This window comes from Bombina bombina, chromosome 6, assembly GCF_027579735.1.
Source record: "Bombina bombina isolate aBomBom1 chromosome 6, aBomBom1.pri, whole genome shotgun sequence".
Classification (NCBI taxonomy): domain Eukaryota; kingdom Metazoa; phylum Chordata; class Amphibia; order Anura; family Bombinatoridae; genus Bombina; species Bombina bombina.
The window spans coordinates 850145954-850173318 of record NC_069504.1 but is presented as its reverse complement, the minus strand read 5'-3'; the positions used below and the strand labels follow the sequence as shown (position 1 = coordinate 850173318).

The following is a 27365-nucleotide window of genomic DNA, read 5'->3' as shown; positions in this document are numbered from 1 at the left end:
TTGGTTACCCATGGCAGAATTTGCCTGCAATGATTCTCTCAACTCATTAATGAAAACATCCCCATTCTATGCAAATTACGGTTATTATCCGACAACCGTGCCCACGATAAAATTAATGGACAATTTTACAGCTACCCATGACTTCTCAACTAACATAAAACAAATACTAGATCTACTAAAAACATTTGATTGAAGCTAAACTGAAACACTATTTTGATAAAAGACATAGGCCGAGCCCTTCTTATAATTAACAATTTATTGGTCCATTCCCAATTTCGAAGATCATCAATTCCAATGCAGTGGTACTTTCTTTTCCTTCTACCTACAAGATACACCCATCATTTCATGTGTCCCTCTTGAAGCCTTACATCAAAGATACTGATCCTTCCTGGCAAAAGACTCCAATACCTCCGGTTTTATGTGATGACCATACCGAATATGAGGTGGAAAGTATCTTGGATTCCCGTGTCAGATGGAGGAGATTGGAATATTTGGTACACTGGCGGATTACAGAAACAAAGAGGATTCTTGGGTGCCTCACTATGATCTACATGCCTCTCGACTCATCTCATCCATTCATAAGATGTTTCCTGGTAAACCTAAACCAGAATCCTCGTAGAGGATTCCTTGAGGAGGGGGATCTGTCATAACCACCTGTACCTTTAAACTTAGTTCTCCTCCTCCCTCTATACCTATTTAAGGAAAGTTTAGACACTCCCAACTTGCTTGAATATATACGCAAACTTGACTGATAGCTGTTTCTCCCTAAGCATACTTTGTTATGGGAAACTTTGCCTAATTATTCTAGAGACACTACAAATCTCCAAGCATCTCTCCCAGCCTTATTGGATTGAACTGATTCATTGTTTACCTTCACTAACCTGGTCTGGGATATAAAACTGCCTCCTCCACTGAGTAAAACAAAGACTGCTCTCATTAGGCGGCAGCCACGGATTCACGCTGATCACATGATGTCATCTGTCAAGGACATCGCTCACACGCTCTCAGCGTTTGCCACAGCTCATGCGGATCGTGACAAACCGGTTCCTCTCTTCTGCTAACCTGCATTCGACTTTCTGGCTGACTATTATCCAAACCTGTGCTTCTCCTGCTACAAAGCCTTTATTCACCAGTAACCAACTGAAAGACCACAAGTATTATTCTTTTATTCTGGTGATAAAACTGTAATCTATCCTACAGTTTTCTTTATGTAAAAGACAGTGCTTTATACCACCATTCTCTACTATGATTACTTATAAAAGGATTGACTTTCTACAACAGCAACTACCCCTTTTATGAGAGTCTATGATTACAAATTATGCTATAAAGCACAATAGTTATTTTCACAGTCTTTGTCTCTAGAATATTAAATCATCCTTAAAACTATAACTTAGTCGTGTAAACGTATTCACTCTGACTATCTCAGTTCTTATTAATTATTTAATTATGACAAAATGAACCACAGAAGAACAGGCTTTTAAGCATTTGAAAGATGCCCTCTGTGTCCATCCAGTTTTGGTAACCCCTCTTAAGATTTTTTGTGTGCAGACAGATGCTTCTGGTGCTGGTTTAGGAGCAATCCTTTCCCAAGAGTATCAAGATGAAGAGCACCTTGCTCTTTTCTTAAGCAGAAAACTAAACCGAGATGAGAAGAATTACTCAATAGTGGAGAAAGAATGCCTTGCTATTAATGGGGTTTTGAGACCCTTAAAGGGCCACTAAACCCAAAATCTTTCTTTCATGATTCAGATAGAGAATAGAAATTTAAACAACATTACAATTTACATCCATTATTTATTTTACTTCATTTTTTAAATATCCTTATTTGAAGAAAAAGCAATGCACATGTTGAGCCAATCACATGATGCTTCTATGTGCAGCAACCAATCAGCAGCTAGTGAGCATATCTAGATATGCTTTTCATCAAAGAATATCAAGATAATAAAACAAATTAGATAATATAAGTAAATTAGAAAGATGTTTAACATTGCATTGTCTTTCTAAATCATAAAAGAAAAAATGTGGGTGGCATGTCCCTTTAAGTACTATTTGTTTGGAAGGAAATTTAAGTTACCTATGGACCATGCTCTTCTTTTATGGATGGTCTAAATATGTGTTATGTTTACAAATTATTCACAATTATCCTCAGTAACAAAGTCCTGACTGGGTAACAATCAGCTAGGCATAAGTCAGGCTTCCTCAGGGCTGCAATCATGAGCCACACTTGTGGCTAACAACTTACAAGCTGCTTAATGAAAAACCTGGCCTGTGCATCTTAATAGCTGTTGTAATAATGAACACAATTTATTAATTAATTGCACCATTCAAACACACAGGGCCAGATTATGAGTGGAGCGCAAACTTTGGTGCCCAAGCGATGAAGGGTTTATTTCAGAGTGCTTGCGCACGTCAGGCTTACTGCTGGTAATACAAGTTGAAAGTAAACGTGATCATGCTAGAATGATTACCGTGACTTCAGAGCTCTGGTTAACTTTTGCAAAACATAAAAGTTGCACAAAACACATCTAAAATACATTACAAAGCACACTTACACTTATAATAACACCATCTATTAAAAAATATTTAAAAAATATATTGCACACAAAAGTTCAAAAGGCTCAAAGATATGAGATCTCAGGTGTTAGAAAAAAGGCAGGCAAAGGGCTTGTGTATATATGTATTTACAAACATATATACACAAACACATAAATATATATGTACACACATAAGACAAACATGTAAGTGCATTGGAGACCGAGACCATCAGCATTGACCTGCAAAAGTCATTGAGACCATCTGTGGGTAAAGGATACAACTGAAACCAGAGCTCAGTTAACATTATTTTCATTCATAAAATAGGACTTACATTCAGTCAGGCCATTACGAGACACAAGAATGCAATACACAGATTAACATTATAAAACACTGTAGCGCCGGCGTCTCTAACTGTTTGAGTAAGGCAGTTTATGTATGCTACCTCCCTGCTAGTGATGACAAGTCCAATAATAATGCCCAACGTACGTTTCACCAATGCCTTTGGATTTTTCAAGAATGTCTACTACTCAACTGTGCTTATTTTGGTAAAGTTTGTTCCAATTACCTGCCGTCTTTAACTCTTTCAATCTTTTAAACAGGTTTCTGCTGTTACTATCACGGAAATTAACCAATTTAAAAATATTGATCAAAACATTTTAACAAATACGTATGCAAACATTTTTTATATAACTTATAAACAATTGTAGATTATTCTTATACTTTATAATGACATTATAAAACTGTTTAAAATACATACATAAAAATAAAAACCAAAAGATATGAAATGAGAAATTCCAAGTGAGGGATTGAACGAAAATGTAATAAACTATTATTTTACCACTACTCTTTCATGAGTAGATACTGAAAATAAGATTTAACATATACATCATTAATCATCTCAATTTAAAAATAACTAAATTTGTCTTCTATAATAAAATCCATATTAAAAGATTTCAAAAAATTACATAAAATTTAAAAGCGATCAAGGGACAGTAAAATTTCATGATTCTGATAAAGCATGCAATTTAAAACAACTTTCCAATGTAATTATATTGTCTAATTTGCATCATTCTCTCTTTATGTTTTATTGAAGAGTAAAACTAGGTAGGCTCATAAGAGCTCAGGAGTGTGCACGTGTCTTTAGTAACTCTATGGCAGCAGTGTTTTGCAACATTGTATAACAAAGCTACAAATAATTCTGCCAAACACTGCTGCCATAGAGTACAAAGACACGTGCACACTCCTGAGCCTACCTGGTTTTACTCTTTAATAAAAGATAATAAGAGAACAAAGCATATTTGATAACAGATTTAAATTGGAATGTTGTTTAAAATTGCATGTTCTATCAGAATCATCAAATGTTTAATTTTGACTTTACTGCCCCTTTAACATAGAAAATTAATTATTGTCATGGTTTAAGTCTTGTGTTGGGGATTTGAACCTAAGATTTAGAAAAATGTATATGTGGTTTAGAAGTTACCACTATTCTAAATGTATAAATACTGTACATTGTTAGAAGGAAAAAAGCTAGAAAATGTTTCCAATGAAATATCACATATAAAAGGAATTAAACCATATATTCATGATATAGTCATAATCTATATATATAAAAGAAGAAGTCCTGACTGACTGACGGATTGACTGACTTACTCATCAATGCCCAGCTCAAACCGCTTAACCTAGGAATGTAAAAATTGGAAGTTATGTTGTTGTTATGACATAGGTACCCACTAAGGAAGGATTTTTGGAAATTACGTCCCTAAGGGGGTGAAAAAGGGGAGCAATTTTTTTATGAGGATACCAATAGTTCACAAACCGACGATGTTACAGATGTGAAAATTGGTATTTAGATTCTCCTTGAAAAACAAAGAAACAGGTGTTTTACCATTTCCCCAAAATCCACTTAAGGGGGTCAAAAGAGTGGGGGCTGATTTATGAGGATACCTATATCTAAAAAACCGACAATGTTACAGGCGTGAAAATTGGTATGTAGATTCTCCTTGAAAAATAAAGAAATATTTGTTTTACCATTTCCCCAAAATCCACTTAAGGGGGGCAAAAAAAGAGGGGGGCTGATTTATGAGGATACCTATATCTCAAAAACCGACAATGTTACAGACGTGAACATTGGTATTTAGATTCTCCTTGAAAAAAACAAAAAAGATGTGTTTTACCATTTCCCCAAAATCCACTTAAAGGGGGTCAAAAGAGGGGGGGGCTGATTTATGAGACTACCTATATCTCAAAAACCGACGATGTTACAGACGTGAAAATTGGTATTTAGATTCTCCTTGTAAAATAAAGAAACACATGTTTTACCATTTCCCAAAAATTCACTTAAGGTAGTTCAAAAAGGGGGGGGGCTGATTTATGGGAAAACATATATCTCAAAAAACGACAATGTTACAGATGTGAAAATTGGTATTTAGATTATCCTTCAAAAATAAAGAAACACATGTTTTACCATTTCCCGAAATCCACTTAAGGGGGGTCAAAGGGGGGGGGGGGGTGATTTATGAGTACACCTATATCTCAAAAACAAAAGATGTTACAGACATGAAAATTGGTATTTAGATTACGAGAAACACATAGAATTAATGAAAACTCAAGATATTCATGTCTGCGAGTGTGCAACCTGAACACACACGTGAGGGCACTTTTCCAATCAAAATAGAAATATAACATAATCGTAATTTTCCTCTTAATGGGGAAATACAATTTATGAGATTAAAGGGACAGTCTAGGCCAAAAAAACTTCATGATTCAGATAGAGCATGTAATTTTAAACAATTTTCCAATTTACTTTTATCACCAATTTTGCTTTGTTCTCTTGGTATTCTTAGTTGAATGCAGCGGACATGATCCGCAATATCAGATCATGTCTGCTCGCACAAAAATAAATAGGCCCCTTAGAGCATATGTTATATTATTTTATTAATATATTATGACTATATCTTGAATATACGGTTTGATTCTGTTTATATGTGATATTTTATTGGAAACATTGTTAACTTTTTTCCTTCCAACTATGTAATTATAAACTTATCACCCATACATTTTTCTATTTCTAAATCGTAAGTTCAAATGCCCAAATGAGATTTCAACTTTACCAACATTTAGTTTTCTATGTTAAACCCTAGACACCGTTAGGACATTCCATGCCATCCTAAAAGCACTGGGGCTTAAACTACTTTAAAACGGCATGGAATCCCCTATCTTTTGTGATGTCTTGCTCTATTCTGGAAACAAACAGCAGTTGATCTGACTAAGTTATAGCTCAAAGAAATGGGAGTATAATTCCTTGACCTGTTCTAATCTGGTTGTTTAATGGGATTTCACAATTGTACTGCTTTTTTCTTCACTTTCTGAGGACCAATTTATTTTGAAGAAAGGAACTTTTGCAATTGCTGCCACAATCATCTTTGACGTTAACACTTTATATCCTTTTGTGCACAGCATTTATTTAACCTTTTTGTTTAGTTTACCTTGTCTGTTTGGTCAATATTAAAGGACATTCTAAAGCAAACATGGCATACTCTTATTCATTAGAGACTGTCTTTTTTTGTGATTGAAAGGATGTACAACTGCTGCTGTCTGTTGTTTAACCAGTAATGTTTTTCAATGCTTGTGGCTTTAAAATGAGGCTTTGCCTTTGTGTTTAATCCCTTTTGTGGGGGTTAAACACTTATTTATCTAGGAGAAACAATATTTCAAACATTGTATAAAACCGTGGACATAAGACTATAGTCCCAATTAATCCAGTGCTAGTATTACAAAGCAGTCCCCTTCTTGGCACCTCCAAAGAGAAATAAGGGCCAATTGTGAAGCACTGCAAGGTGAGGAATAATACTGCAAACTGGTAAGTGAGACTCACACTCTTTGGAGTTAAAGACCTATCTCTAAAATATTTTAGCATTTGGTACACATTCTAGAAAAAAACAGGCTTACCTGGTGAAACGCATGTCGGATATTGGATTTTGTGGGCCATTACATCACAAAGAGGGTATAACTGTTTGTGCATTACCGCATCTGAAACACATGGAGATGCTGAGTTTACTCGACTGCAAATTCTAGTGTCTTTTTATTTGCCTTAGAGGCCCATTTATCAAGCTCCGTACGGAGCTTGAGGGCACGTGTTTCTGGCGAGTCTTCAGACTCGCCAGAAACAGCAGTTATGAAGCAGCGGTCTAAAGACCGCTGCTCCATAACCCTGTCCGCCTGCTCTGATGAGGCGGACAGGAATCGCCACAATTCAACCCGATCTTGTGAGCTGCTGGTGCAATGCTGAATATGGAGTGCGTATTGCTCTCCGCATTCAGCGATGTCTGTAGGACCTGATCCGCACTGTCAGATCAGGTCCGACAGACACTTGATAATTCGGCCTCTTAGTCTTGTACAACAGAAGTCTGTTTTTACGCTTTTATAGTATATTAATAGATTTGTTTTCAGAATCTGGCTGTGCTTCTATATAACAAGGGGCTTTGCTAAAAATGCTAAAATGCTAAATGCTAAAAAAATTGTAACACACTAAAGTCAAAATTAAACTTTAGAGCCAATTGTAATGCACTGCAAGGTGAGGAATAATACATCAAACTTGTGGGATTCAAACTCTGGGATTAAAGGGACATGAAACAAACAAGAAAATATTTCATGGTTTAGAAAAAGCATGCAATTTTAAACAATTTTCTAATTTTCTTCTATTGTCTAATTTGTTTCATTCTCTTGATATCATTTTTTAAAGCATATCTAAATAGGCTCAGTAGCTGCTGATTGGTGGCTGCACATAGATGCCTCATGTGATTGGCTCACCCATGTGCATTGCTATTTCTTCAACAAAGTATAGCTAAAGAATGAAGCGAATTCAATAATAGAAGTAAATTGGAATGTTGCTTAAAATTGTAATCTCTATCTGATTTATGGAAGAAAAATATTGGGATTCATGTCCCTTTAAACACCTAGCTCTAAATCATTTCCACATTCAGTACTCATTCTTGAAAAAGCTGTGCTTACCTAGTGAAATGTACATGAGATTTTGGATATTGTGGGTAATTACGTCACAAAGAGGGTATAACTGTGCAATACCACAACTGTAACGATGAACATACAGAGGTTACTCCGCTTTTGAATTGTAGTGTACAGCCTTTTAAAGGGACATTATACACTAGATTTTTCTTTGCATAAATGTTGTTTTTAAAAAAAATGTATAGTTTTGCTTATTTTTAAATAACATTGCTCTGATTTTCAGACTCCTAACCAAGCCCCAAAGTTTTAGGAGAATACCGACGTATACCGACGTATACCTACTCCAGCTTGCTTCTGTTTGTGCAAAGGGTCTTTTCATATGCAAAGGAAAGGGGAGGGGGGATTGACTGCTATTTCCCACATGCAGTGGGTGTTCCAGTAACCTTTTAAACAGAGCTAAACTGGAAGCTTCTAAGTAAGTTTTTAAACGGTTTTATACTGGATTTTTATATCAGTATCTGTGCATATTATTTTTTTATAATAGTGTCTATTACATGCAGTTATTTAAAAATTGGTGTATACTGTCCCTTTAATGTGCCTTAGTCCTGCACACCTGTAGCTGTTAGTCTGATGGGTGTCAAATGATACAGGGGTCAGCAAATTGAAGCAAATTTTGAAATTTGTCAAAAATAAATCTACTGCTCATTTCAAATTCAGAGTAAGTGCTATTGCTTCTTGACTAAACAAATGTGACTACAACTTATCTGTTTGAAGTATTATTCCTCACCTTGCAATGCTTCATTTTTATCTCTTATTTCTCTATGAAGGTGCCATTGATTCTAAAGAAGGGGACTGCTTTAGAATACCGGCATTGGACTAATTGGGACTATTGCCTTATAGCTAAATTTGTGCAATTTATTGGACTGAATTTTTAATATTGTTTTTCCTAATTTTTAGTGTGATTAGGGGCCGAATTATTAAGCATCGTATGGTGCCTAATACATCTGTTTCCACGCGAGCCTTCATGCTCGCCGTAAACAGCAGTTAAGAAGCAGCAGTCTTAAGACCGCTGCTCCTTAACTCATCCGCCACCTTTGAGTGGCGGACAGCAATCAACCCGATCAGATACGATTGGGTTGATTGACACCTCCTGCTAGCGGACGATTGTCTGCGATTCTGCAGGGGGCAACATTGCACAAGCAGTTCACCAGAACTGCTTGTGCAATGCTAAATGCCGACAGCGTACGCTGAACGGATCATGTCGGACAGACATATGATAAATCGGCCCCTTAGTGTTTACCTACATTTTTTTGTGTTGAACTTATTTATCTATGGTCTGTAATACAAAGTAAAAAGCAAACATGTTTAAGTAAATTAGAACATGTTATCTATGAGTTACAATGTCCCTTTAAATCTTTTGCACATTAATAACACAGTATTTTTTTTTACTGAAAACAAATTTAAATCCTGCTTATAAAACTTGTACTCATATGGAATGCGATCATGAGAATGTTTATTTAATGATGTGTTTTGGTATTATAACAACATCATGAATTGATATTAAACGTCCATAGATTCATCATCTGGATTTAACCAGTTAGATGCTATGTTTTATTTTCTATTTTCTTCCATGGATGTCTGTGAGAAACCATAAATTCACTCATTTGAATTTTTTTTAAAATATATATATATATATATAATACAGATCTTTAGAAGAATTGGAACATCAGATAAAAAAAGAAATCACCTGAGCTGCCATGTAATAATTTTGCACAGGAATTTTGATGGATTGGTCATTCTATATCTTCAGTTTTATATTTGCTTTGACTTATCAGTATGTTACTGTCAAATGCACACAAGATGTCACTGACACACACTCACTTTAATCTTTCTCAGATACAAATGTCACACACATGGTAAAACTCAGCCTTTAAGTGTCCTACATATGTAAATGACTTCCTAGTCAGTCTCTGTCAAATAACCAGGGACATCTCTCACTGTGTAACTGTTGCAAACACAGACATGATTTAGTCTGTAACTGTCACATCCCCCTGTATCTTATAGTCTTCACATGCAGTGACTCATCAGACTGTCACTGTCGATTGCACAGTGACATCTTTTTCTGTTAATGTCACACACAGTGGCCCCTCAGCCTTTCATTAACAGGGGTGACTCATTCCACTGAGTGCTTTTACACTTTACTACATAAATGTTGCTGCTGTTACACACACTGTGACCACTTAGTGATAAATATAAACCACCCGTCTATCACATGCACAATACCCTAGACTCTCTTATTACAGAGCACTTAGCGCAGATGGTCAGTTGAAGGATAAGGATTTTAATCTGATTTCCAACAAAGTATCTTAAAATAGAAGAGATTGTTTATCCCAGGCAACAAAAGGGTTAAAATGGTCTGCACCATTATGGATAGAAAGGATTAAACTTAACAATGCCCTGGGGGGGGGGGGGGGCTGTTTTGTGCAAGTACATGCATGTTTGTATGTGGTGGGAAGTGTTATGCTAATCTTTAGCAGGTAAAGCGTTAAAAAACTTGAAAGGGCTTTTTTTTTTAAGCTGAAATAATTTAGATGTTTACCAGTCCATTTCTCTGTTTTATTCTTCTACTTATTGCCCCCTGTCTGCTTGAACCTTTCTTCACTTACTACGTCTCAATTACTTGCCTCAGGTTAAATTAAAAGTCAGGAAGTTTTCTGTGTCCAGGGATGATATTCCCCCCCCCCCTCTCCCTCTCTCCTCCACCCTCTCTCCCTCCCTCTCTCCTGGTGAATAACAGCAGGATCACTAAATAGTACTTTTGTTAGGAAAGAATTCAGAGGACAGATGGGGAAGTAAGAAGAGGAGAGAAACTGAGAGACTGAAAAAGGGAAAAAGGAAAGAGGGGGCAGAGGATAACTTTAGACAGAATTAACAGAGATGGAAAAAACCAAGAGCTTGTGGTAATAAAGTGCTGGGGAAAGGGATAGGGAAGAGGGAGATATAGATACCAAAGAAAGAAAAAACGAGGGAGCAAAAGAAAGACAAAGAAAAGTTTCTAGAAGGGCACGCAGAGGAGTATAAATAAACAGAAAAGAGGAGAAAAAAGTTAGTATATAAAACGCAGAGGATACAGGAAGAAACACAGGAGAGCACGGTGAAAGGAGAATTATTAAAAGTGGAAAAAAAAGGGAGACAAGAATGCTTAGTCAGAGCGAACAAGACTGAACAGGAGGGGAGATGGCAAATAGATATGAGAGATTTAAGTTTTAATTAAAAAGCTGACCGACAGAATAAGTGACAAATGTTGAGAGGCAATGAGGAATAGGATACAGAGAAAAAAGAAATGAGAACTGGAGTTAGAGAGGAGAGTGAATGATAAAAGTGTTAAAGAAAATATAAAAAAAATAAAAGGGATAGAATGAGAAAGGCCTGAATCAGGAGAGATTGACAGTTTGATATAAGTAGTACAGGGATAAAGTTTTGTACATTTGAAGCAGAAAGAAGAGGACATGACTCAAGGAACATAAGAGACTTAGAAAAAAATTGTTAAGGACTGCACCAAAGCAGGTAAGCATATCTCTACAATTAGTAAAGCAATATATGTATGTATGTGTGTGCTTATATATAAAACAGGCTAAAAAAGGAGTGTGCAAAAGGCTGTGTGGAATATAGGATTGGTAAAGTAGTTACCAGGGTTTGCATGCAGCCCTGTTTGCACACTCTCTCTTTTATTACCTGTTTTACGTCCGTCTCCAAATGCACCCTAAGCAGAAGAAATAGAGGGGGGAAAACCTAGGTTACAACATGGTGGTGCCCATTAACCTTAACACTTATATATGCAATATAATTTAAAAAAAAATGTCTACATATTATTATCAGGCTAATGGTTTGATTGCATTCTATCTCAAATGTATTAACAGTTTAATCAAATAGCATGTCAGTACATTCATATCTTAATACCTTAATCAATTTTAATTATAAGGAAACTTAGAGAAAGTTTTATTAGAAGTCCAGACAGCATGATTCAAAATCAATAAATAAAAGTAAGTTTAAAAAAAAATGAACAACTTTTAAAATGTATAAATGGTGTCATCAGTAATCAAATAAAAATGTAGCTAAATCCATGTTTTTAAGACATGCTTAAAGCCAAAAAATGTAAGATTTAGTACTTTGTTAAAATAAGTAGTTTTTTTTTTTGTTTTTGTTTTTAGAATTTTTACCATATTATTTATTTGCAATAAATAAAACTACATTTATAAAGACTCACAAAGGTAGCTGACATTCCAGTTGTAAACATAAAGGGAAACATTTTAACAAAGGTAATTTCTAAACATGTAAGTGTTTAAACTCAAATACCATTATTATTATTATTATTATTATTAATACTACTACTAATAATAATACTATTATTAATAATAATAATAATATCATGTATTTGTAAATTGACACCTAATTCCTAGGGTACATGAGCAGGGGTAAAACTGTAATGCTGATATAAAGTTAAAAAAAATAATACAAAATAAATAAATAAAAAATACATATTTCATAGAAAACAAATATATTTATTCAGGAAGAGGAAGGTCATGCACTAATGAGTTTACAGTCTACAGATTAAAGGGGTATTAAACCTGTTTCTTTGATAATTCAGATGGAGCCTGTATTTTTAAACAACTTTCCAATTTACTTCTATCTAATTTGTTTTGTTCTCTTGATATCCTTTGTTGAAAAGAATACCTGGTAAGACTCAGACGCTGCTGACTAGTAGCTGCCTCATGCTATTGGCTCACCCAATGCATACAGCGAGCTCCCAGTAGTGCATTGCTGCTTCTTCAACACAGGATACCAAGAGAATTAAGCAAATTAGATAATAGAAGTAAATTGGAACGTTGTTTAACCCTTTGAGTGCTAACAATGACTCTGAGCAGTCGCAAATTGTCCCAGTGAGGTGCTGACGACGGCACAGAGCCATCGCTAGCACTCTCCCAACTTGAGGGCAATCTGTGGGCTCCCACCTACTCCCACCTCGGCGATCTTGCCTGAATAGTGAGAGACATCGCCGGGACTTCACGATTCGTGTGGTGACATCACGCGCAATTAAGTGGAGACGTAACTGCTCAACTTTATTTAAAATTAATAATGGACAATATAGGGAAATGGGGGCATGCAGCTTACAAGCCTGTATCTCAGGCATCTAAGCAGCTACAGACCCCCAAGACCCAGTATAAGTCTTGGATATCTGGAAAAAAACAAAAAACAAAACATTGTCTTAGCAGCCAAAGGGTTAAAAGTGCATCTGAATCATGAAAGAACATTTTAGGGTTACAGGTCCTCTTTTTACCTATATTTGAAAGCGGCAAAGGTACCTCTGCCCCAATGCTTCTTCTTGCCCTCTAAATCATGTACAATATTTATCAGCTCTGGATTTACTGTAAATATACACATGGCCAATACAGCATCAATAAGTAAGCAACAAAGAGGATTTCACCAAGGTAACTAAGACTGTTATACTTAAACAATAATGTTCTTTAAAAATTACCTTGGATATTGTTGTACATATCCCATTAAAGGGACATGAAACCCACATTTTTTTTCTTTTGTGATTTAGAAAGAGCATGCGATTTTAAACAACTTTCCAATTTACTTCTATTATCTAATTATCTTCATTCTCTTGAAATCCTTTGTTGAAAAGCATATCTAAATAGGCTCAGTAGCTGCTGATTGGTGGCTGCACATAGATGTTTTGTGTGATTGGCTCACTCATGTGAATTGATATTTCTTCAACAAAGGATATCTAAAGAATGAAGCAATTAGATAAGTAAATTTGAATGCTGTTTAGCATTGTATTCTCTATCTGAATCATGAAAAAAAAAATTGGTTTTCATTTCTGTTTACATGTAGATAATTAGATAGATAGATTTAAAATTATTGCTTTCTAGGATTTACAATTGCCCAATAATGAGTGCCACCGATTTCTCTGTTTTGTTTAGCATTGTTCTCTATTGTTTACTTGGGTGGCCATATTGCCACTTTTAAGGAGGACACTTATGATATATATATATATGTCAGGAGCTGTTTAATAAAATAATGTTCCATTGAAAGAACCCTGACATATGTATTTTTCACAAGTATCCTTTTTTTAATGGGGCAACCTTATCTAAAATAAATGAGTGTGATTGGTCTCCAGTTAGAGAGAATGACCAGTTGACCACCAGTGAAAAAACATTATATCCAATAAGTGACACTACACTACAGTTAATTAAACTACCAAACAATAACCACCATTGGCTCCCATTTAAGACATCAAAATTCATATTATAATCATTCTATGGCAAAAGCATTATATATATATTTTTTTTTTCTACATTATTCAAATCCATCAAAAGAACTGACATTTGATTAAGAGAAACTGCTTGAAAAAGTAATATAACAAGAAACTTTAGTTAAATAGACAAAAAAAAAAACTACAAGAAACAGAATATCACAGGATTATCAAGCAGGTTTCTCTGAAATTTTTATAGACCTTCACGGAGGCCAAAGTTTCATGTTCAAAGCAAAATTAAATTAAAATTAATTCTGTTAATAACTGTGTAATGTGTTTGGACTAGTTAACTGCAATCATAAATTAATATCCGGATGAGTTGATATGTGTAATCTGATCAATAATTAAAAAAAAAGAAACTAAGTTATTTTATGGACATGAGAACAGCTCGTGCTCAGAATGTTAACAATTGAAAAGAGCTTTGTGAAAAGTCAAGATATGTTATACAAAATAGGCCAAAGTGGGTTTTTGAAAGTTTAAAAGAAGTTAAAAAAAAAACTCACAAAAAATGCTGAATAGGTGTTTTCTGATTAACTAGAATTCTGCTATTGTCCTTATGTGAGATATAGGGGAATTCTTATGGACTGAAAAGGAGTCTATGTTTAGCAATTATAGAAGTTCCATTCTCCAATTAATAGAACTACTACAACATACAAAGGGCATATTTTAGCCTAAGACATTTAGGCATGTGTCTAGGACAACAGATTTTGGAGAGAGCAGATGGTAACGGGTGTTTCTTTGACATAATTTCTTCCCACTCCTATAATCTCAAAATGTTTTATTTATTACTTTTAGTACAATTTAAAGGGACATTAAACACTAAGGGCCAGATTACAAGTGGAGAGCTAAATATCGATTTGATGAAAGCGATATTTGCGCTCCACTGTGTAATACCAGCACACAATATTGTGCGCCGGTATTACAAGTTTACAGCAATGCGCGCTTCCATAGATTTCCATCAGAGGCAGCATCAGCACTTCAGCACCAGCAAAGGGGGTAAGAAATATACATATACACTAGCATATAGATATATATGTTATAAGAATTACATATATATTTACTGGGAACACACTGTTCCCATTGACCGCAATGTAAAGGCAATTTTTAGTGCAGTTTTTGTTTCTAACACCCCACTCCCATCACCTTTAACCCCAAAATACTGCCTAGTGCAGTAATTTTATTAAGAAATAAAGATGCTGCCATTTTTATTTTTTTAATAAACTACACTAGACAGTATTTTGAGGCCATTTGGAGCATATTTATAAAATTAACCAGAGATCTGATCTCTGGTTAATTTTATAAGTGCTAATAAGTATAACCAGCCACTTGTAATATATGGTTAATTATCTCGCTCCTGTCTGGCTGTTTGTGGGAGAGGGAATAATTTAGGGCTCCGCTTGTAATCTAGCCCTAAATACATTTTTGTTTGAGTTATGTATTCAGTGCAAAGATTAACCTGAGAATAATTGGTACATGTATTTTTAAAAATTACATTAGTAGTTTAAATATTGAAAAAAATAAGGATAAAGTTAACGTTCATAAAGCAATGGATGCCGCCATATTGGAACTTAGGTTACCTTATCTGCTGAGGCCAATCAGGAATGTTTATAAATGGCTTACTAGAGTGTGCAGCCAATGACTGTGTGTAATATAGCTGTGTCTGCACTTCCGTGTTTAACATGTATTGGAAAGCTCACAATATTCAGAATTCAATTACAGGAAAGTAGAACAAAATAAATAATAAAGTATATTGCAAAGTTATTTTACTACATGTAATTAAACCATTTATATTAATATATTGAGGTGTTTAATGTCCCTTTAATGATGCTTGGTTATCTAGTCAGATCACATGGCTCATCCAAGCATTGATGGGCTCCAATTCTGAGGTCTATATATGAGGGAAAAATTAGCAAATATAGTAGTCAAAGTTAAAGGGTTTGTAAATTAAAAATTTCTAGGGCAGCCCACTGAGACATAGTGTTCTAAAATGGTTATATACTACTTAGCAATTCCACAAACTGCTTAGCAATTAATGAGAGTGCAGTGCAATTAGTGAGATTGTTCTGCAATTAGAGAGACTGCTCACTACTGACTGGCTCTGCATAACAATTAGTGATCTGACCCTTTATTAAGTAGGGTTATTCTAACATCTCAATCAGTGGGCCTACAATTAATGAGTAAACCTCTTTAATTGGTAATGTTACTTGCTTGTTACAAATTAATCTATCCCTAAAATGATAGAAACTGCCCTAATAAATCTGTGATATGAAACCAATGTAATGCACCAGAGGGGATTACAGGGGCAAGAGGGACAGAGTACAATTGTTTTGTGGGATAAAATGGAAGAAACATGTTTTTCTGTGAACAAATAGGATATTTTTACATGGTCGTAATAGAAGCAAAAAAAATATTTTTTGGCAGCAGGAGAGGAATCAAATTGCAGAATACGATTCCAGGGCTGTTAAAAAAAGTAACAGGGACAGTAAATCCTAAATATCTCTGTGACGCATATGAAAAAACACTATTTAAATATTTTAGTTTTTTTTTTTTTTTACATTATTTTGATTTTAAAGTTACCATGAAATGCATGTGTGCATAACTGGTCCTTAAAGGGACACTGAACCCAAATTTGTTTTCTTTCATGATTTATATAGAGCATGACATTTTAAGCAACTTTCTAATTTACTCCCATTATCAATTTTTCTTTGTTCTCTTGCTATCTTTATTTTAAAAGCAGGAATGTAAATCTTAGCAGTCAGCCCATTTTAGATTCAGCACCATGGATAGTGCTTGCTTATTGGAGGCTTACATTTACTCACCAATAAGCAAGCATAACCCAGGTTCTCAACCAAAAATGGGCCGGCTCCTATGCATCACATTCCTGCTTTTTAAATAAAGATAGCAAGAGAACGAAGAAAATTTGATAATAGGAGTAAATTAAAAAGTTGCTATAAATTGCATGCTGTATCTGAATCATAAAAGAAAAATTTGGGGTTTAGTGCCCCTTTGATTGTTCACTGGTTTATAAGTAGAACATCCACTGTTTTATTAATTGGCAGTGGTACGTCTCACAAGAATAAAAATAAAAAAATGTTTTTTCCTTTCAGGAACATAAATTTTACATAAAAAGAAAAATCCATCAATATACAAAATATGTTTTAAAACAATATTTAGCAACATTTACAAATCAAAAGTAGTTCAGGGATACACCCCTTGCAAAGCCCTGGGGAATGGATGTTCCTGGTCACCTTTGATGTGCCCTTATTACTTATAGATGTAAATGTTAGGCATGGGAGAATATTCAGATTCAGCATTCGTTTGCAAAACGAATGATGAATATATGTCCGCCAGCAATGGCATTCAGCTATTTTTGGAGTGTACATCCGAAATCAGTGTACAAATCCAGATCTTTGTGTGTTGCACTTTCACACCAATGTATCCGACTCCGAAAATGCAGTTGCTGTTGGCCATATTTGTCATTCGCTTGTGAATTAATTTAGATGCTCCATCCTCTCCAGGAGTGTAACAGGCAAAAACATGTTAAAGATGTAATGAATGTATATTGAAATGTTGTTTTATTTTTCCTAATTAAACATTCTATGGAGTGATTAAATGTTCCATTTAATCTCTCTTTAATTGACTGCCACTGCAATAAATGGTAGCACTTGTTTTCCATTCTCTGTGAATAACCATGGTCAGGACAGTGCCATATTATGTTTGATAAAGGTGCCATTCACACTAAAATGATTATGTATGGACATGTTATAGACCATTTAAATAAGGGAAGAGATTTATAAACCAACTGTAATTTATATGTACAGGCGGATATCATTGGTTGAAAAGTGTGACAATAAATGAAAGTTTTCAATTATATTAAATTACATTAAATTAAAATTCAGGTTCAGCTAAATCTGAAAAATTCAGATAGAGTGCATATTTTAATAGACATTTCAATTTACGTCTGTCATCAGATATACTTAATTCTCTTGGTATAGTATTAAAAAGCATACCTAGGTAGTAGCAATTATTTACTAGGAGCTAGCTGGAAGATTAGAGGCTACACATATTCCTCTTGTCATTGGCTCACTGGATGCTTTCAGCTAGCTCCCAGTGGGGCACATTGTTACGCTAGAGACAGTTTTAGCAATATGCCTCTTGTCATTGGCTCATTTGATGTGTTCAGCTAGCTCCCAGCAAGACATTGCTGCTCTAGATACAGTTTTAGCAATGTTCATCTTCTCACTGGCTCACCTGATGTGCTCAGCTAGCTCCCAGTAGGGCATTGCTGCTCTGGAGACGGTTTTAGCATGGGTTAAATACATAGTTATAGCAAGCAAGAATGCAGTAATAAAATGCTAATAAAACACATAAGTACAATTTCTTTATAAACATTTATATCCCTTTATATTTTTCTATTCAAACACATATGGGTGTTTGCATTAACCTAAAATAAAATAAAAAGATACCTTAATATAATAATATCAGCGACAAAACATGCAACAGAAGAGAGTACATTGTTGCTAGTGTGGTGCATCATTTTAAAACTGGTGGCGTATTATGGTCTTAAGTGGGTTTTAGACTTTGATAAAATTCCAAGGGAAGCATTTTCCCCTTTTGCCTCCCCCCCCCCCAGGAAACTGAAAAATTCATATCTATCTACCTATATGTTGTCACAATTTATACAATAACTAGTATCTTTTGTATCTTTTGATCTTTGTCGTCTGCTCTCTGCCAAAATTACAGTACTGCCTCTGAATCTCAGCATGGCCTTAGGCAGCAAACACACTGTGCGCCAGATGTCTGCTCTATACTCACATCTGGAAATGATCAGAAATGGTTTTAGAAGAAAAAAAGAGAGAATAAAGAGAGGGGGAAGTAGTATAGGAAAAATGCAGAGTGAGAAAGCAAGAGAAAAAAAGTATATATAGAGAGAGAGATGAGGTTTATAGATATAGTTGCTGAAATAGATACTCAGAATAATCAGAGAGATAGAAAAAAAGGAGAGAGAGAAATAAAGAGTGAGCAGGAGGGAGAAAGAAAGAGAGAGATAGATAAAAAGAGAGAGAGTAAGAGAGACAGAGAGAGAAAAGGAGCGAGAGAGAGAGAAAGGGAGTGCAAGAGAGAGAAAGAGAAAGAGAGAGAACGAGAGAAAAAGGGAGAGAGAGAGAGAGAGAGAGAGAGAGAAAGGGAGCGCAAGAGAGAGAAAGAGAGAGAACGAGAGAAAAAGGGAGAGAGAGAGAGAAAGAAAGTGAGAAAGAACAAAAGAAAGAAAGAAAGAAAGAGAGAGGAAGATAGAAAGAGAGAAAGGGAAAGAGAAAGAGAGAGAGAGAGAGAGAGAGAGAGAGAGAGAGAGAGGGAGAAAGGGAGAGAGAGAAAAAGAGACGAGAGAGTGAGAAGAGAGAGAGAAAAGAGAAGAGAGAGAAAAAGAGAGAGAGAGAAAAAAGAAAGAGAGACAGAGAGAAAAAGAGACGAGAGAGCGAGAACAGAGAGAAAGAGAGCGAGAGAAGAGAGAGAGAAGAGAGAGAAAGAGATAGAGAAGAGAGAAAAAGAGAGAGAGAGAAAGAGAGAGAGAAAGAAAGAGAGAGAGAGAGAGAGAGAGAGATGGATGAACAAATGGTAGGTGCGGAGGAAGACTTTAACAATGTTTTCTATAGTGCAGTTCCAACAAGGCAGACATTATATGAACATTATCTTGCATAAATGGACATCACAGTTTTAGAATATATGAGAAGTAGTAGAATTCAGCAATTATGCAATACACTGCAAAATAGCCACAATAAAAAAAAATGGCTTATAGCTATTTAAAATGGTCTTTTTTAAGTAACCTTTGCAGGGTTTGGCAATTTCTGAGCATTCCAGAGCTACACCCTTTGAAAGCCTCTTGAGTATGTTTATCTTAAATCTTTTCTTGTGTTTAATTCATGTCAGATATAAATGAGCTCTTGCACAGATGCAATCTTTGTGGTGCATATTTAAGGTTAATACTAGTTTATTCATTATCCTGTAATAATATGTAATATGCTCTCCAGCCTTTCTGTGGGGCAGGTGAAAAAAAATCAATTTCAGAAATAAATTGCAGTAAAGAAGGCAAAACAAATAATAAAAGTATTTTGAATAGTTTTTTTTTACTTTTAGTTATGGAGATTTATGGAGCATTCATTTGAGCTTAAGTAAACATTAAACTTCTCATAAAATGTACAATAATGCATAAATAATCTATTTTGCCTGACTTTACTGTAATTTAACTTTCAAAAAGGGTAGTGTTTCCAATACCCCCATGAGTTTTTTTTCTAACAAAATTACAGTTTTTGTATGCAGATCTTTCACCATGGAGTAAATCATTTCTGTATAAATAGAAAAAAAAAATGGAAATTCTGCCCAAATATTGCTATATTTTTCCATTCATCTGTTTAAATGTTTTTCCCACATACTGCAAAGATTATTCAGAGGTCAACAAATCTGTTTTTGGAAGAACATTTAGGAGCAAGACATATGTTTAGGAGCCAGACGGAGGTATTTGCAGATACTACAGACCCAGCATGCCGCATAAACAGTTGCTTAACAGACCTCAGAATGGATGAATGCTAGGTGTCTCAAAGTGAACCCGGACAAAACAGAGTTACTCTTGGTGAGGGGACCCGGGCATCAAAAATATCCCACGATCACCCAACTGGCCTGGAGCTTGGAGGCTCTGAACCTGTTAGTTCAGCAAAGGTACGAAACCCCGGAGTGCTGATTGACGCTGGACTATCTATTAAACAGTAGATTTCCTCCGTAATAAAATCTGCCTACTTTCATCTGAAAAACATAGCTAGGATACAACACTTAATTACACCAGATGATATGCCAACGCTAATCCATGCATTTGTATCCTCTAGGCTAGATTACTGCAATGCACTCTACTTGGGCCTCCCAAAAAAAGAACTCCATCGCCTTCAGACGGTACAAAACGCAGCAGCCAGACTACTGACCAATCAAACTCGCTCCTGCCACATAACACCTGTTCTCCACTCCCTGCATTGGTTTCCAATTAAATAACGAACATATTTTAAAATTGGCCTGCTGACCTTCAAAGCCTTAAACAACCAAGGCCCACAGTACCTGAAAGAGCTCCTAACACCCTACATCTCATCCCGCTTACTTAGGTCAGTCAACACATCCCTCCTCTCAGTGCCAAGAATAAGGACAAACTCAGGTTCCAGAGCATTCGGCCACGCTGCCCCTACTCTCTGGAACTCTTTACCGTGCGCAATCAGAGAGGCACTGTCCTTACAGACTTAAAAAAAGCTAAAGACCCACCTCTTCCATCAGGCATTCAGTCCGCTTATCTGACCTTCAGAAACTCCTAACTTTTATGTCTTTATGTTGGTATATTTGTAAAGTGCTTTGAGTCTCACAGGGAGAAAAGCGCTATATAAAATCACAAATTATTATTATTATTTTATATGGAGAATACCACAAAAACGTAGGAGCAGGTAGTAAAATTATAAGAACCAGTTGCTCCCTGGCTAATAGGTTTGTTAAGCTCTGTTATATACATTATAAACAAGCAATAGCTTCTGAATAGTATGGTTATAATTTAACCTATTAATGTAAGTAAAGGAAAATATCATACAACTACAGTGCTCACGTCTGAAACAGACGTAATGTTTCCTCCATGCCTGCTTATTGTGCAAGCATAAACAATAAGGAAAGTCAGTGTGAGTCTCAGCACCTAACCGGTATGACTGACTTCAGAATGAATATATACGTATCACAGTTTATGTGTTTATACTGAGGAGACTTGAGGTTACAAAAAAGTGGGCTGATGCTTGTGCACTAATATCTCATCTGTGTGTGTAGCATCTGCGTTCCACACCACTGTGTGTATAAAGTAATGCTGCAGTGTGTCTGAGGCTTACCGGTCTGTTCAGATTCTGTGTGCGCTCATCCCCTCTTTTACCAGCTAGGTCGGTCCACAGGAGCAGGGAAAGGAAAAACCCCTTTCGTTAAAGGGACACTGAACCCACATTTTTTTCTTTTGTGATTTAGATAGAGCATGACATTTTAAGCAACTTTTTAATTTACTCCTATTATCAAATTTTCTTTATTCTCTTGGTATCTTTATTTGAAATGCAAGAATGTAAGTTTAGATGCCGTCCCATTTTTGGTGAACAACCTGGGTTGTCCTTGCTGATTGGAGGATAAATTCATCCACCAATTAAAAAATGCTGTCCAGAGTACTGAACCAAAAAAAGCTTAGATTTCTTTTTCAAATAAAAATAGCAAGAGAATGAATAAAAATTGATAATAGGAATAAATTAGAAAGTTGTTTAAAATTGCATGCTCTATCTGAATCACGAAAGAAAAAATTTGGGTTCAGTGTCCCTTTAAGTTACCTCGCTTAGGACGCTCTCCCGGAACATGCTTCTGTCCTGCTGTAAATGAGCCGCTTCCTCTGCCTTCCTCGACCTCTGGTGATTTCTGATTATGTCACACCCACTCGATCTTACCCAGTCTCCTGCCTCTTGGTTCCTAAGTCTCCTGAGTCTAGATCCTTTAGATAAAGTGCCTGTGCTCACCTTCCCCAATAGCTGTGAGAAGTAAAGAGCAACAAGGCAGAAACGCGTTAGCTGGAACCGCCATCCACCCTCCCAGTTTGGCTAACATTTTTGTATATTTTAACTTTTTGTAATAAAATGGAATTTTAATTACGTACATAGCCTGGTGCTCCCATTTTGTTGCTCTTTACTTCTCACAGGCATAAACAATGCCATACATCTTGCTGAAGAATTCCGTATTTGAAGCATGTTTATACAGAATCATTTTTGTTTTTGTTAAAGGGACATGAATCCCAAATGTTTCTTTCATGATAGAGAATACATTTTAAAAAAGTTTGCTATTTACTACTATTATCAAACTTTATTATTGTGTTATTCTTTGTTGAAGAGATATCTAGATAGACGTTCACATGTCTGGAGCACTACATGACAGGAAATAGTGCTGCCATCTAGTGCTCTTGCTAATGCATAACATTGTTGCCAAACTGCTGCCATATAGTGCTGGAGACACGTGCACGCTCCTGAGCTTACTTTCCTGCTTTCAACAAAGGATAACAAGAAAAGGAATACAATTTGATAATAGAAGTACATTGGAAAGTTGTTAACAATTGTATGCTCTATCTGAATCATAAAATAAAAGTTGTGAGTTTTTTTCATTTTAGTCAATCAGTGCTGACTCATAAATAACTCTATGGGAGTGAGCACAATGTTATCTATATTGCACACATAAACTAGCGCTGTGAAAAAACTGTTAAAATTCACTGCGATAAGAGGCATTCTGCAAGGGTTTAGAAATTAGCATATGAGCCTACCTAGGTTTAGCTTTCAACATTGAATACCAAGAGAAGAAATCAAAAGTTGTTTAAAATTGCCCAAACTGATTAATAAAAGTTACATTTTGACTAGACTGTCCCTTTAAAATCTCAAGGTGTTTACTGCTATTTTAATACTAGATGCCAACCTGGGAAGTTATTTTGAAAATGTAAATACAAATACCGCTCATAAACATTTAGATTGTATTAATTCCATATTTTTGTGTTTTTTCTTTGGAAACAATTTGAAATAAAATGTCCCTTTAAAGGGACAGTCAAGTCCAAAATAAACTTTCATGATTCAAATAGGGCATGTCATTCTAAACAACTTTCCAATTTACTTTTATCACCAATTTTGCTTTGTTCTTTTGGTAGTCTTAGTTGAAAACTAAACCTAGGTAGGCTCATATGCTAATTTCTTAGACCTTGAAGGCTGCCTCTTATGTGAATGCATTTTGACAGTTTTTAACCATTAGAGGGAGTTAGTTTATGTGTGTCATATAGATAACATTGAGCTCACACACGGGAAGTTATAAGCACTGATTGTCTAAAATGCAAGTCTCTCAAAAGAACTGAAATAAGGGGGCAGTTTGCAGAGGCTTAGATACAAGATAATCACAGATGTAAAAAGTGTATTATTATAAATGTGTTGGTTATGCAAAACTGGGGAATGGGTAATAAAGGGATTATCTATCTTTTTAAACAACAAAAATGTTGGTGTTGACTGTCCCTGTAAGTGGTTCATTAAGACATTGCTTACAAAGAGGTATTATTTTTAAAATACTAAGAAATTGATTTATTTTATCTAAAATGCTTTTAACCCTGTTCAAAGGGACACCATACTGTAATTGTTCCCCTTAAAGGGACATAACCCGAAATTTGTTTGTTCCTGATTTAGATTGAAAAATTTAAAAAAAAGTAAAAGAATTTCAATTTGTTGCAAACCAGGTAGGTAGGCTTAGTAACGTGCACATGTCTGGAGCACTATATGACAGCAATTTTTCAAGAATGCTTTAACAATGTTATACATTTGCAAGAGCTGAGCACTAAATGGCAATAGTGTCTGCTGACATATAGTGATGTCGCGAACCTAAAAATTTGGGTTCGCGAATGGCGAACGCGAACTTCCGCAAAAGTTCGCGAACCGGGCGAACCGCCATAGACTTCAATAGGCAGGCGAATTTTAAAACCCACAGGGACTCTTTCTGGCCACAATAGTGATGGAAAAGTTGTTTCAAGGGGACTAACACCTGGACTGTGGCATGCCGGAGGGGGATCCATGGCAAAACTCCCATGGAAAATTACATAGTTGATGCAGAGTCTGGTTTTAATCCATAAAGGGCATAAATCACCTAACATTCCTAAATTGTTTGGAATAACGTGCTTTAAAACATCAGGTATGATGTTGTATCGATCAGGTAGTGTAAGGGTTACGCCCGCTTCACAGTGCGCAGTGTAGGTGATATACCTGCCCTGACCATGCTTTGCAAACCAGGTATCAGTGGTCAGATGGACCCTTGCCCCAACACTGTGTGCCAGACATGCCATTATAGCAGACTTATATGGCTTTGGCGTTGCTTTTTGGTAATTAGAAGGCTGCTAAATGCCACTGCGCACCACACGTGTTTTATGCCCAGCAGTGAACGGCTTAATTAGGGAGCATGTAGGCAGCTTGTAGAGTTAATTTTAGCTTAAGTGTAGTGTAGTAGACAACCCAAAGTATTGATCTAGGCCCATTTTGGTATATTTAATGCCACCATTTCACCGCCAAATGCGATCAAATTAGAAAAATTGTTCACTTTTTCACAAACTTTAGGTTTCTCACAGAAATTATTTACAAACAACTTATGCAATTATGGCATAAATGGTTGTAAATGCTTCTCTGGGATCCCCTTTGTTCAGAAATAGCAGACTTATATGGCGTTGGCGTTGCTTTTTGGTAATTAGAAGTCTGCTAAATGCCACTGCGCACCACACATGTTTTATGCCCAGCTGTGAAGGGGTTAATTAGGGAGTATGTAGGGAGCTTGTAGAGTTAATTTTAGTTTAAGTGTAGTAGACAAACCAAAGTATTGATCTAGGCCCATTTTGGTATATTTCATGCCACCATTTCACCGCCAAATGCGATCAAATTTTTGGTTTCTCACTGAAATTATTTACAAACAGCTTGTGCAATTATGGCACAAATGGTTGTAAATGCCTCTCTGGGATCCCCTTTGTTCAGAAATAGCATACATATATGACTTTGGCGTTGCTTTCTGGTAATTAGAGGGCCGCTAAATGCTGCTGCGCATCCCACGTGTATTATGGCTAGCAGTGAAGGGGTTAATTAGGTAGTTTGTAGGGAGCTTGCAGGGTTAATTTTAGCTTTAGTGTAGAGATCAGCCTCCCACCTGACACATCAGACCCCCTGATCCCTCCCAAACAGCTCCCTTCCCTCCCCCACCTCACAATTGTCACCGCCATCTTAAGTACTGGCAGAAAGGCTGCCAGTACTAAAATAAAAGTTTTTTTTTAAAAAAGTTTTTTTTTTTTAGCTTTACATATGCTGTGGTGTAGCATCCCCCCTTAGCCCCCAACCTCCCTGATCCCTCCCAAAACAGCTCTCTAACCCTCCCCATCTGCCTTATTGGCCGCCATCTTGGGTACTGGCAGCTGTCTGCTATTATTTCACAGTCAAAAAAGTGTTGTTTTTTTAAATGTACACTACTGTTACACCAGATATGAGTGGTGGCACTGGGCAAGTGGGCACAGTATACGCTGTGAGCCTGACACACACGCTGGCAGAGAGGCAACTGCAATTAGATTACACAGGAAAAAAAAAAAAAAAAGCAGACTGATGTTCTAGCCCTAAAAAGGGCTTTTTGGGGTGCTGTCCTTACAGCAGAGATCAGATGAGTCCTTCAGGACTGTAGTGGACACTGAATACACTAGCCTAGCTATCGATTTCACTATTAAATCAGCAGCAGCTACACTGTCCCTCCTCTCACTAAGAATGCAGCTTCCAAATGAATCTAAAATGTATGCTGTCCAGGAGGTGGGAGGGTCTGGGAGGGAGGGTCTGCTGCTGATTGGCTGTAATGTGTCTTCTGACTGTGAGGTACAGGGTCAAAGTTTACTCAATGATAAAGAATAGGGGGCGGACCGAACATCGCATATGTTCGCCGTCCGCGGCGAACACGAACATGCTATGTTCGCCGGGAACTATTCGCAGGCGAACTATTCGCGACATCACTACTGACATACAGTGCCCTAGTGACACTTGCACTCTTTCTACCTATATAGCCTTTTTAACAAAGAAAACCATGAGTGTTAAGCAAAATTGATATTTAAGTTAATCTGTTACTAATGTCCTGTTACACCAGTTGCACAGTATTTTAAATGTTTTGGAAATTGCTCCTTTAGGTTTATTCTTGCTAAGCATGTGATTCAGTGTAGTCAGAAGGAAACGAATGCCAAAGATGGAGGCCGCCAGCAGTATTCGGCTAAGACAGATTTATTTTTGTGAAATTGCAACTTACTAAGATTTATGCAAATCCAGACCTTAGTTTGTTATAATTTCACAAGAAGAAATCTGGCTCTGAAAATAGCCAAATGCCACTGGCACCACCATCTTCTGCATTTGTTTCCTTCTGAATGCGCATTCCTAATTCTTGCAGTTGAAGTCTCCATACTTTAATGGAGATACTTGTCACCACCAATTAAAATAATTTACAACAGCAATGAAATCTTGGCGTAAGACTCTAAAATAAAATGTTTAATTCTATGTAGTAAACAAAACTATTTGATTTAAACAGCCAATAGGATTTCAGTAGCTCTCATCCTACTGGCTGATTTGAATTTGAAAAATCAAATCCGTCAATAGGAATGCAAGGGATGCCATATTTAAACGCTTACCTTGAATTCACTATTCAGTGTACAGTGGCAATCGTACGAAGAGGATCCTCCACGCTCCATGGCTCCGCCGTCGCCCGTCCTGCTCATCTGCGCTCATCTCCGCTCTGCTCCGGCTTGGTCCTGGATGAAGAAGGAGGAGGTCCCCACTTGGAAGAAGATGTCGGCCGCTTGGAAGAAGACTTCACCGCCTGGAACAGGACCTTCTCAGCCAGATTTCAGGAACTGTGAGTACCTATTTGGGGGTTAGATTTAGGCTTTTTTTATTTTTGGGGGGGTTGTTTTTTTTAGATTAGGGATTTA

General features: G+C 36.3%; 1 protein-coding gene across 1 annotated transcript in view; it reads left to right on the top strand.

Annotated features, from left to right (window-relative positions):
* Positions 1–10257: 10257 nt before the first annotated feature.
* The window catches only part of GAL3ST4 (galactose-3-O-sulfotransferase 4), a 30876-nt gene continuing 13768 nt past the window's right edge, over positions 10258–27365 (top strand). Inside the window, exon 1 of the mRNA XM_053718264.1 lies at positions 10258–11064. The gene's annotated coding sequence lies outside the window, so the exon portion shown is untranslated. The remainder of the gene's footprint in view (positions 11065–27365) is intronic.